The sequence below is a fragment of the Salmo salar genome, chromosome 10, assembly GCF_965601325.2.
Source record: "Salmo salar chromosome 10, fSalSal1, whole genome shotgun sequence".
Lineage (NCBI taxonomy): Eukaryota > Metazoa > Chordata > Actinopteri > Salmoniformes > Salmonidae > Salmo > Salmo salar.
Window position 1 is genome coordinate 66,569,448 of NC_138300.1, and position 13,053 is coordinate 66,582,500.

Below are 13,053 nucleotides of genomic sequence, written 5' to 3' on the forward strand. Positions count from 1 at the left end.
GAGGCTCTTAGCACTCTGGGAGGAGGACACAAGGGAGTTGTCAACCGTGATGGCGAGATCATGGAACGGGCAGTCCTTCCCCGGGAGGAAGAGCAGCTCCGTCTTGCCGAGGTTCAGCTTGAGGTGGTGATCCGTCATCCACACTGATATGTCTGCCAGACATGCAGAGATGCGATTCGCCACCTGGTTATCAGAAGGGGGAAAGGAGAAGATTAATTGTGTGTCGTCTGCATAGCAATGATAGGAGAGACCATGTGAGGATATGACAGAGCCAAGTGACTTGGTGTATAGCGAGAATAGGAGAGGGCCTAGAACAGAGCCCTGGGGGACACCAGTGGTGAGAGCACGTGGTGCGGAGACAGATTCTCGCCACGCCACCTGGTAGGAGCGACCTGTCAGGTAGGACGCAATCCAAGCGTGGGCCGCGCCGGAGATGCCCAGCTCGGAGAGGGTGGAGAGGAGGATCTGATGGTTCACAGTATCAAAGGCAGCAGATAGGTCTAGAAGGATGAGAGCAGAGGAGAGAGAGTTAGCTTTAGCAGTGCGGAGAGCCTCCGTGACACAGAGAAGAGCAGTCTCAGTTGAATGCCCAGTCTTGAAACCTGACTGATTAGGATCAAGAAGGTCATTCTGAGAGAGATAGCAAGAGAGATGGCCAAGGACGGCACGTTCAAGAGTTTTGGAGAGAAAAGAAAGAAGGGATACTGGTCTGTAGTTGTTGACATCGGAGGGATCAAGTGTAGGTTTTTTTCAGAAGGGGTGCAACTCTCGCTCTCTTGAAGACGGAAGGGACGTAGCCAGCGGTCAAGGATGAGTTGATGAGCGAGGTGAGGTAGGGGAGAAGGTCTCCGGAAATGGTCTGGAGAAGAGAGGAGGGGATAGGGTCAAGTGGGCAGGTTGTTGGGTGGCCGGCCGTCACAAGACGCGAGATTTCATCTGGAGAGAGAGAGGAGAAAGAGGTCAAAGCACAGGGTAGGGCAGTGTGAGCAGGACCAGCGGTGTCGTTTGACTTAGCAAACGAGGATCGGATGTCGTCGACCTTCTTTTCAAATTGGTTGACGAAGTCATCCGCAGAGAGGGAGGAGGGGGGAGGAGGATTCAGGAGGGAGGAGAAGGTAGCAAAGAGCTTCCTAGGGTTAGAGGCAGATGCTTGAAATTTAGAGTGGTAGAAAGTGGCTTTAGCAGCAGAGACAGAAGAGGAAAATGTAGAGAGGAGGGAGTGAAAGGATGCCAGGTCCGCAGGGAGGCGAGTTTTCCTCCATTTCCGCTCAGGTGCCCGGAGCCCTGTTCTGTGAGCTCGCAGTGAGTCGTCGAGCCACGGAGCAGGAGGGGAGGACCGAGCCGGCCTGGAGGATAGGGGACAGAGAAAATCAAAGGATGCAGAGAGGGAGGAGAGGAGGTTTGAGGAGGCAGAATCAGGAGATAGGTTTGAGCAGAGGGAAGAGATGATAGGATGGAAGAGGAGAGAGTAGCGGGAGAGAGAGAGCGAAGGTTGGGACGGCGCAATACCATCCGAGTAGGGGCAGAGTGAGAAGTGTTGGATGAGAGCGAGAGGGAAAAGGATACAAGGTAATGGTCGGAGACTTGGAGGGGAGTTGCAATGAGATTAGTGGAAGAACAGCATCTAGTAAAGATGAGGTCAAGCGTATTGCCTGCCTTGTGAGTAGGGGGGGAAGGTGAGAGGGTGAGGTCAAAAGAGGAGAGACGTGGAAAGGAGGAGGCAGAGAGGAATGAGTCAAAGGTAGACGTGGGGAGGTTAAAGTCACCCAGAACTGTGAGAGGTGAGCCATCCTCAGGAAAGGAACTTATCAAGGCGTCAAGCTCATTGATGAACTCTCCAAGGGAACCTGGAGGGCGATAAATGATAAGGATGTTAAGCTTGAAAGGGCTGGTAACTGTGACAGCATGGAATTCAAATGAGGAGATAGACAGATGGGTCAGGGGAGAAAGAGAGAATGTCCACTTGGGAGAGATGAGGATTCCAGTGCCACCACCCCGCTGGCTCGATGCTCTAGGGGTATGCGAGAACACGTGGGCAGACGAGGAGAGAGCAGTAGTAGTAGCAGTGTTATCTGTGGTAATCCATGTTTCCGTCAGCGCCAGGAAGTCTAGGGACTGGAGGGTAGCATAGGCTGAGATGAACTCAGCCTTGTTGGCCGCAGACCGGCAGTTCCAGAGGCTGCCGGAGACCTGGAACTCCACGTGGGTCGTGCGCGCTGGGACCACCAGGTTAGAGTGGCAGCGGCCACGCGGTGTGGAGCGTTTGTATGGCCTGTGCAGAGGGGAGAGAACAGGGATAGACAGACACATAGTTGACAAGCTACAGAAGAGGCTACGCTAATGCAAAGGAGATTGGAATGACAAGTGGACTACACGTCTCGAATGTTCAGAAAGTTAAGCTTACGTTGCAAGAATCTTATTGACTAAAATGACGAAAATGATACAGTACTGCAGGCTGGTGGAGTAGGCTAGCTAGCAGTGGCTGCGTTGTTGACTTTGAACGTGTAGCTGGCTAGGTAACCTCGATAGTTTCAGTACTACACCTTGTCATGATACAAAAGCAACTTTGTAGTTAGCTAACATAACACTAATCAAGACGTTCCTTTGAATGTATTTAGTTTCTACAATGCTGCTCGTCGGTAATAGTTGGCTGGGTTTGGAAAAATGGCGTCGCGGGGGACGGAAATAGCTGGCTAGCTAACCTCGATAATTACTAAACTACACAATTATCAAGCTATGACAAAGACAACTATGTAGCTAGCTAGCTAGCTAGCTAACACTGCACTAGTCAAATCGTTCCGTTGTAAAGTATTAGTATCTACAGCGCTGCTAGTCGGTAACGGTTGGCTAGCTAGCAGTGGGTTAATGATGACTAGGTGTGTTGACTAAGTCTGGCGTCGCGTCGCGGCTGGCTAGCTAACCTCGATAATTACTCTAAACTATCTAAACTATAATTACTCTAAACTACACAATTATCTTAGATACAAAGACAGCAAAGACAACTATGTAGCTGGCTAACTAACACTAACACTACACTAATCAAGTCGTTCCGTTGTAATGTAATAGTTTCTACAGTGCTGCTAGTCGGTAGAAGTTGGCTGGTTGGCTAGCTAGCAGTGTTGACTATGGACTGCACTCTCCACTTCTGGCACTCAACACAAGTTATTTGATGGTGTTTAACAGCTTGTCTCCCATGCAAGACCCAGTGCTGGCTGTGGAATTCTACGAAGACTGTCTGGTCCTTGGTGTAGGAGGCGCTCATCAACATCCTTGATGAGGAGCTTAGACACTGCATGGTGAGGATCTATGACAATTGGGTTGGCTTTAATAAGACACAGGCTGTCCATATGGTGAAGACATCTCCCAAACCGGGTGAGGCCTGATGTGGTATCAAGGGTTGGTGAAAGGGTGCTGAGATGACTGCTGGTGAGCGCAGGTTTCTCTGCTTGTATAGCCTAGACTTCATCTGGGAAGCTCGCCTCCTAACATGCTCTCAAGTGAAAGACCTCAGCATCTTGGTAGTGTGGCTTGGGAAGGCTGGTTTCGGCAGCGGCCACCCCATTTAGGGACTGGTGGGTTTCTTCCACTAGTACTTTCCCGGAGTTGAACTTGCTGATGTCAGGCACTTGTGGACTGATGTTCACTGCCATGAGACCGTAGTAGACGATGGACCTCTTCATTTCGGCTGGGTCATCATGGTGTCTGGGACAGGGAAGGCCACTGATCTGGAATGCTGTAGAGGAACCGAGGGCCCCGGCGCCAACGACCTGGGTTCAGACAGCTCCAATAGAGCCTTACCCCTGGTGATGTCGTCTGCTGGGTTGTTGGAGTTTGCATATCCTCAAGCCTGTAAGGGGATCAGTTCTTGGATTTCAACGACTCTGGTCCCAACGAAGACTTTATGCCTACATGATTCAGACTGCAGCCACTCTGATGAGTCAGTTGTTCCCTGGTCAGTGCAGTGCAGAGTTACAGGCATGGTATGCATAGCTGTCGTTTTGGGGCCACTCTGGATCTGGCCATGACAAAGGAGGTGTGAACTTTGCCATCACGCTTCATGAAGAGGTCTGCCTCCGAGCCATACGCCAGCTCTGAAGCGTTGCAGAAGACATTAAGGTCATACAACAGTCTCTTCTGTGGACAGCTCTATAGGTGCATAGCCTCGGGGCAAGCTGATGTTTGTGAGGTTGGGTAATTCTTCTTCCCACATGTGCCAGGCTTATAGGAGATCAGGTGGGAGGCTCGGGTAAACCCAAAACCTCCTCTTCGCTCACAGCCTTTGAACGAGAACCTTGGCTTGTGTTGTGAAGGGAACGATCAAGCACAGCGGGTCATACTGGCTGGTCAGGACTTTGTATATGTTCCGCATGGTCGGGAAGTTGTCGTACAAGGGTCTGTGCTTGTAGCCTAGCATATCAGTTGGACAGTAACAGCGTAGGGCCAAGGCTGGCTCTTGGGGGTCAGTACGGTTCTGTGTGAGCCATAGCTCTGTGCTGTCTGACTTGGAAGCTGAAGGTAAGTGGGCAACGACGAAGGACTGGTTGCTGGCCCATTGTTGGCTCTCAAACCCTCCAGAGGCTAAGAGCCGGCACATCTTGTGTACCAGGAACGTGACAGGCTGCACTGATGGAAGGCCCTGAAGACAGTCGACATAGAAGCACTGCTGTAGGGATTGGAAGATGTTTTCGTTGCCTTCTTTATGGTTTTGTACATGCTTCTGTAAAGCAAAGGTGGCACAAGATGGACTGCACATTGTACCGAATGGCAGGACCTGACACTCATAGACCTCTGGCTGCTCCTCTATCCTCATGTTCCTCCAGATGAACTTCAGTACTGACTGGTTCTGATGGAACATGGCTCGGATGTCCCCACTGATGGCAACAGCATGTTGGCGAAACCGGAGGAGTACAGCATGTAGTGGTGGCCCAAGGGCTGGACCTGGAAGGAGCTGCTGGTTCATGGAGGGGCCTTTGTTGGCATACGAGCGGTTGAAGACCAGCCGGTCTTTGCCGTTGTGATGGACTAGGTGGTGAGGTATTGATGGGTTCTGTGAATATGAAATATACAGTTGAAGTCGGAAGTTTACATACACCTTAGCCAAATACATTTAAACTCAGTTTTTCACCATTCCTGACATTTAATCCTAGTAAAAATTCCCTGTCTTCGATCAGTTAGGATCACCACTTTATTTTAAGAATGTGAAATGTCAGAATAATAGTACAGTGTTTATTTCAGCTTTTATTTCTTTCATCACATTCTCAGTGTGGTCAGAAGTTTAGTCAATTAGTATTTGGTAGCATTGCCTTTAAATTGTTTAACTTGGGTCAAACGTTTCGGGTAGCCTTCCACAAGCTTCCCACAATAAGTTGGGTGAATTTTGGCCCATTCCTCCTGACAGAGCTGGTGTAACTGAATCAGGTTTGTAGGCCTCCTTGCTTGCACACGCTTTTTCAGTTCTGCCCATAGATTTTCTACGGGATAGAGGTCAGGGCTTTGTGATGGCCACTCCAATACCTTGACTTTGTTGTCCTTAAGCCATTTTTCCACAACTTTGGATGTATGCTTGGGGTCATTGTCCATTTGGAAGACCCATTTGCGACCAAGCTTTAACTTCCTGACTGATGTCTTGAGATGCTTCAATATATCCACATGATTTTCCTGCCTCATGATGCCATCGATTTTGTGAAGTGCACCAGTCCCTCCTGCAGCAAGGCACCCCCACAACATGGTGCTGCCACCCCCGTGCTTCACGGTTGGGATGGTGTTCTTTGGCTTGCAAGCCTCCCAATTTTTCATCCAAACATAACGATGTTCATTGTGGCCAAACAGTTCTATTTTTGTTTCATCAGACCAGAGGACATTTCTCCAAGAAGTACGATCTTTGTCCCCATGTGTAGTTGCAAACTGTAGTCTGGCTTTTTTATGGAGGTTTTGGAGCAGTGGCTTCTTCCTGAAAGTGGCCTTTCAGGTTATGTCGATATAGGACTCGTTTTGCTGTGGATATACATGCTTTTGTACCTGTTTCCTCAAGCATCTTCACAAGGTCCTTTGCTGCTGTTCTGGGATTGATTTGCACTTTTCACACCAAAGCTTGTTCATCTCTAGGAGACAGAACTGATCGGTATGATGGCTGTGTGGTCCCATGATATTTATACTTGCGTACTATTGTTTGTACAGATGAACGTGGTACCTTCAGCCTTTTGGAAATTGCTCCCAAGGATGAACCAGACTTGTGGAGGTCTACAATTTCTTTTTTGAGGTCTTGGCTGATTTCTTTTCATTTTTCCATGATGTCAAGCAAAGATACACTGAGTTTGAAGGTAGGCCTTGAAATGCATCCACAGGTACACCTCCAATTGACTCAAATGATGTCAATTAGCCTATCAGAAGCTTCTAAAGCCATGACATAATTTTCTGGAATTTTTCAAGCTGTTTAACGACACAGTCAACTTAGTGTATGTGAACTTCTGACCAACTGGAATTGTGATACAGTTAATTATAAGTGAAGTAATCTCTCTGTAAACAATTCTTGGAAAAATTACTTGAGTCATGCACAAAGTACATGTCCTAACTGACTTACCAAAACTATAGTTTGATAACAAGACATTTGTGGAGTTGTTGAAAAACAAGTTTTAATGACTCCAACCTAAGTGTATGTAAACTTCTGACTTCAACTGTACTTATTCATGTCACTGAGGGAGAGAGGGTGATGTATAACGTTTGCATTATGTCAGGATATGTTATTGTTATTGTTATTGAATACCTGGGATAGGATAAAGTAATCCTTCTAACCCCCCCCTTAAAAGATTTAGATGCACTATTGTAAAGTGGTTGTTCCACTGGATATTATAGGTGAATGCACCAATTTGTAAGTCGCTCTGGATAAGAGCGTCTGCTAAATGACTAAAATGTAAAAATGTAAATGTAAATTGTTAGCCATCAGGGATCCTATGGGAGGGAGCCATGGTACCAGGCACCATAACAGCCGTGTGTTGAGTGCAGGGAAGCGATCACATATGGAAAGCATTGATAAGAGAAGGGGGGGTAGGATAGCGCATTGTCACCTATGTTAACTCGCTTTGTTTTAGCTTCTAGAATGTTCACAGCTTCCTGGTTCTAGTGTGACCATGAGACCAACTTCTCGCTGCAAAAGGGGAGAATGTCGAGCTACCAGAGTCTGCAATGGCTTTGTGTTGTACATTGGGGGTGTCCAGGTTAATGGATTCCAGGGTCAACACCCTTCTAGGGGGGTCCAGGGCAAGCCCACCGGCAGGTGTTTTTTTATGAAAAAGTCGTGAAATGATTGAAGGGAAAATACATTCAAAACTTTCCTGATAATTTGGTCAATATATGTCAACCACAACTGAAATATCAGTAATTTTTGTATTACTTTAAACAGCTGGTTTAACTCTGTCAGTTCAGAAAGTAACCAAACTTGCCAGTTTTGGTAAAACAACTATGAGAAAGTCAGTGCTGGTCTGCGTTCATTTCGATTGAACGTTTGCTACGTTGCATAACGGTTTTTCCAAACTTTCTTGAACAGCTTTTGAAATAGCCTAAGTTTGATCTGTTTGGTGGGTGTGGCCGGTGTGGCTTGAATTATTGAGTGATGTGTTTGATGGGCGGCGGTGCATTTTGAACCTGCAAACCAACCCCTCCCTGTTTTACAACTGGTCGTTCAGAACAGTACTGTTTCCGTTTCATTGGACATTGTTTTCGGTTTTCTCGGACTGAAGTCAGCTCTGGTGACTTTTCTACTCTAAAATTAATTAACGTAAAATGGTGGTGACACAAAATGAGCCTAACAACACATTGGTCCATATTATCAGGCTGGTGTGTAATTTAGTGATAGGCATTATCACCTGTAGCCCAGCTGGCGCAGCATAGTGGCTATAAATAAATAGGCTGAAGCATGGGATTGCCCATCTGTATTTGTGCTAATCATTAGCTAGATTAGTGCTTCCCAAACGTTTTTGTCATAGGAGAACATTATATGCCCCCACCCCATGCCCCCTAACCTCCCCACAAAAATATGATAGTGGGTCAGAAGTTTACATACACTCAATTAGTATTTGGTAGCATTGCCTTTAAATTGTTTAATTTACGTCAAACATTTCAGGTAGCCTTCCCCAAGCTTCCCACAATAAGTTGGGTGAATTTTGGCCCATTCCTCCTGACAGAGCTGGTGTAACTGAGTCAGATTTATAGGCCTCCTTGCTTGCACATGCTTTTTCAGTTCTGCTCACATATTTTCTATAGGATTGAGGTCAGGGCTTTGTGATGGCCACTCCAATACCTTGAGCAGCCTTTCAGGTTATGTCGATATAGGGCTCGTTTTACTGTGGATATAGATACTTTTGTACCCGTTTCCTCCAGCATCTTCACAAGGTCCTTTGCTGTTGTTCTGGGATTGATTTGCACTTTTCGCACCAAAGTACGTTCATCTCTAGGAGACAGAATGCGTCTCCTTCCTGAGCGGTATGACGGCTGCGTGGTCCCATGGTGTTTATACTTGCGTACTATTGTTTGTACAGATAAGTGGTACCTTCAGGCGTTTGGAAATTGCTCCCAACGATGAACCAGACCTCTGGAGGTCTACAATTTTTTTCTGAGGTCTTGGCTGATTTCTTTTGGTTTTCCCATGATGTCAAGCAAAGAGACACTGAGTTTGAAGGTAGGCCTTGAAATACATCCACAGGTATACCTCCAATTGACACAAATTATGTTAATTAACGTATCAAAAGCTTCTAAAGCCATGACATCATTTTCTGGAATTTTCCAAGCTATTTAAAGGCACAGTCAACTTAGTGTATGTAAATTTCTGACCCACTGGAATTGTGATACAGTGAATTATAAGTGAAATAATCTGTCTGTAAACAATTGTTGGAAAAATTACTTGTGTCATGCACAAAGTAGATGTCCTAACCGACTTGCCAAAACTATAGTTTGTTAAGAAGAAATTTGTGGATTGGTTGAAAAACGAGTTTTAATGACTCCAACCTAAGTGTATGTAAACTTCCGAATTCAACCGTACAAACACCAGCACCTAAGTCAAGCTAGTCATCTTGAGTACTTCCTTATGTCATTATCTCTGGCACCAAAAGTTTTAAAAAGTTTTGATAGGGGACAGATTACGGTCGGACCACCTGTTAATTGAAATGCATTCCAGGTGACTACCTCATGAAGCTGGTTGAGAGAATGCCAAGAGTGTGCAAAGCTGTCATCAAGGCAAAGGGTGGCTACTTTGAAGAATGTCAAATATAAAACTTGATTTGTTTAACACTTTTTTGATTACTACCTGATTTCATGTGTTGTTTCATGGTTTTGATGTCTTCACTGTTATTCTACAATGTTGAATATAGTATAAATAAAGAAAAACCCTTGAATGAGTAGATGTGTCCAAACTTTTGACTGGTACTGTTTGTTTGTGTGAAGTATGTACAGAGGAAACGCAAAGGATAGAAATAGTAACAGGCAATGAAAGCACACATGCAAAACTAATTGCATGAACTATATGGCTTCCATTGCTCCTAAGGCAAATGGCGTCATGAACTTTACCCAGTACCAGGACATTTCAGCCATAAACCTGGTTGCCTTTGCCAGGAAGCTGAAACTTGGCTGCAAGTGGATCTTCCTGCAAGACAATAACCCCAAGCACATATCAATATCCGCAAAGAAAAAGTTAATTGACCACAAAATCAACATTTGTCTCCAGACTTGGAAAACCATTGAAAACCTGTGGTTAGAATTGATGAGGGCAGTCCATAAGGACAGACAAAGGATCTGGAAAGATTATGTATGGAGGAATGGTCTAATATCCCTTCCAATATGTTCTCCAATCTTATAAAACATTTTAGAAAAAGGATCAGTGCCATTATCATCGCAATGATATGTGTTGAAAGGTATTGAAAACAGGTGACAATAATTTTGACTCCTATCTTTTTTAGGGGAAAATCTTCAACAAAAATCTCATTATCTGAGCAATTGTATTAGTATAAAATATTGTTTGGAGCATACAATTATAGCTCAATATTTGTATTTATTTCATGACCTTTTTTCCTGATCTTTATCAAGGGTGCCAAATCCTTTGGAGAATATTAACTGGTTAGCTAGCTAGCTTTGACCTTGTCTGTGGGCGTCAGATTGAAGCTTGGTTATTCTGTGGTGGGGCTGTCTGCTTGGCTAACTGCTTAGCTAAACACAGAACGTCAGTGCACTGTTATCTGATTGGCTACACAGATCTGTCTCAGAGCAAGTCTTCAGCTAAGATTTTACATGTTGCATTTTGAGAACTCCAGCAGCCAACATGAAACATTCTAAAACTAGTCTGTTCTGATCAAGCAAACTTTGTTCTAAAACTATATTAAACCATCTCGTCTGTTGTATCTGTAACATTACCGGGCTTAAGCTTTCACTCCTTGTATTCCGTGCCATTACCCAACAGACTGGCCAATCTCAACATTTAATATGCAGCTGGATTTTTTGCGTGGTCACTGATTTGTTGTTGAACATAGCATAAAAAATTCCATAACAAAGTCAGAAACAAACATTTAGTTATTATCTAGGCAAGTTGTTGTATTTTGATGTTTGAAATCAAAGCTAAGACTTTTTGCGGTTGGAATTGCAGTATGTATTTAGTTTGAGAAATTTTAAATGATCTAGTGACTTTTGATAGACTAGTTTCGTATGGACAAACAAAAAACAGACACCAACACTGGAAAAAAAGTGACATAGTTCAATATTTGTATAACCCTTGTCGTAGTCGGTATTAGATACAATGTCGCGGCCCCGCCCGCCTGTGGGGAAAACAACTTGTGGTAACCTTGGTTACCCCATTGGCTCACAGCTAATACTTGATCTTTTTCAAATGTAATTTTCTTGTTGTCTGCTAATTTTAGTCAACTGAAAAACTACATTGAAGAAAGTACAACATGTCTATAGGTTACGTTTCAACATTGCCTGCTCCTGAGCATTCTCACTACTTAGAAAAAAAACGTAATATTGTAGTGCTTCCCTCATTGCCCCATTTTCAATGCGAGTGCTAGCTAGCTACCGACCGGAACATTAAGCTAGCCAAGAACAACACAAACAAATGGACTATATAGCTACACGTAGTGAGTGGAGTTGCAAATGGACTATACTAAATAAGTATAATGTCTTAGCTGTGATGAAATGTATCCACCTGGACACTTGCTCCCTACATTTCCTACGCCAAATAGCCTGAAGCCACAGAGTGCTCTTCTGCAGGCTCAATTTCCCTACATGGGAGCATTGCAAACTGTGATTTTTTTACCTGGTTGCATGTGTATTGAACAACACAGCAGATTTTGGGCATGCTTTGTTATTTCTCTATAACAAAAAATCGACAACAAAGTTGGCCGTGGTCGAGGGGAATTCCTTATTACATAAATATCATAAGCATTTTGTGACACCCGCAATAGCATCTGCTAAATGTGTTTGTGCGACCAATAGAAAGGGATTTGACATCGACTCAAAAGTATTGGATTATAGCTGTGAGGGTTATCAAATCAGGATCAAATCCTCTGATCTCTCTCATTAATGGGAGAAGGTTCATATTTGAAGATTGCCAAAACGCCAGTCTGTTTGGCAATTATACTGAGTACAAGGACTGAGTTATTAGCTAAACAGACTGATAGCCAGGCAACACCCCCACTTTTCCAGTCAAGTAATGGTTGTCTTTTTATCCAACGCGGTACTCCTGAAGGCCTCTGTGACATTTTGTTTAAAATTTTTGGGGGGGGTCGACGGCATTCGTTTATGTGAGGCAATCATTGAAATAAATGTACACTAACTTTACCACGACCTGAGGTAGAATCAGTCTTTTGTACCAATCTCAGACTGCTACTATAGGCTGTCACCTTATTCCCTATGTAGTGCACTCCTTTTGACCAGGGCCCAAATATTCTATCCTACAAAGGTGTTGTCCTGAAGTTATTGTGGCTTTCAAATAATAACAAGAATCAAAGTCTATAGCATAAGCTTAGTCACAGCTAAATGAGAGATATATTTATTTGTTCTATTTTATGAGGCAAATTAACCAATTATTATCCAGTTCTGAAGACTGCTTCTGTCCAGCCCATGATGTAAGCCTATAACCTTGCTCACTACGGTAAGGCAGCCCGTTCCTCATCAGACAGTCACTGCTCCATTATGTGTGCGCCACACAGACTGACAGACACACATACAAACCTGTTCGGCTCCTCCAAAAGAAAGGAATTGTAGAAAAGATTGACCAATTCCTGCACTTAGCCTCTGTCCAGGCTTTCAACAACATTATCTTTCGTCATGATTCCTCCAGTTGCATTCCATTTTGCTCTATAGCCCAACTGTAATTTTAACAGCGTTTTTTTGTTATTATATGAAAAAAATAGGGACGACGGCATCGTATCACAATGTTTTATGGATACATAATCACGATAGGACAAAGGTTGACATCTCCCAAACCTACAGTGCAATAGTACCTTTTCCTGTTTTCATCGAAGGACTCTTTAACACATCACCCCAGAACAGCTCTCTCTTTCATTTTGGGTACTTATTGATTTAACATGCATTCCAAGCCTGCTGGATACACATTCTTTTACTGTTCATAACGAGGAATTTTTTCCTTTTCTCCCCCCCATTCCCTTCCTGCTGCTGTTTTTGAAGACCGGCTGTCTGCATGTTCAGCATTTTTTCTCAGGGCAGAACCAAAGGTCAATCGGATACACTGGGTGTTTCTCAATATGCATTCTACCATGCTCAGAGCACGCAAGTTGGAGCAATGAATCCAAATCAAACTATGCAAAATGGAGCACGGAGGGCACTTCTTGGATGCGTACTCCACTTGTACACATTTGGAGGCGTGCATCGATGCAAGCTTCAATGAAAGAATGGACAGAAATATGACGCAACCATGAAAAATGGCTTGAAATCAGTGGTGGCTAGATGTTCCCTGACTATAATATTTTATCTTGATACGTTAATAAATAGTCTATTAATCTGGCATGTTTACCTGCCTACAATACCCACTGTAATGTGTGTAGATCGCAACCC

The 13,053-nt window shown here is 44.3% G+C and overlaps 1 protein-coding gene across 1 annotated transcript in view; it reads left to right on the forward strand.

The window, feature by feature from the left end:
* Positions 1 to 13,053, forward strand: part of mrpl23 (mitochondrial ribosomal protein L23) — a 127,855-nt gene that overhangs the window by 100,139 nt on the left and 14,663 nt on the right. The window lies entirely within an intron of this gene.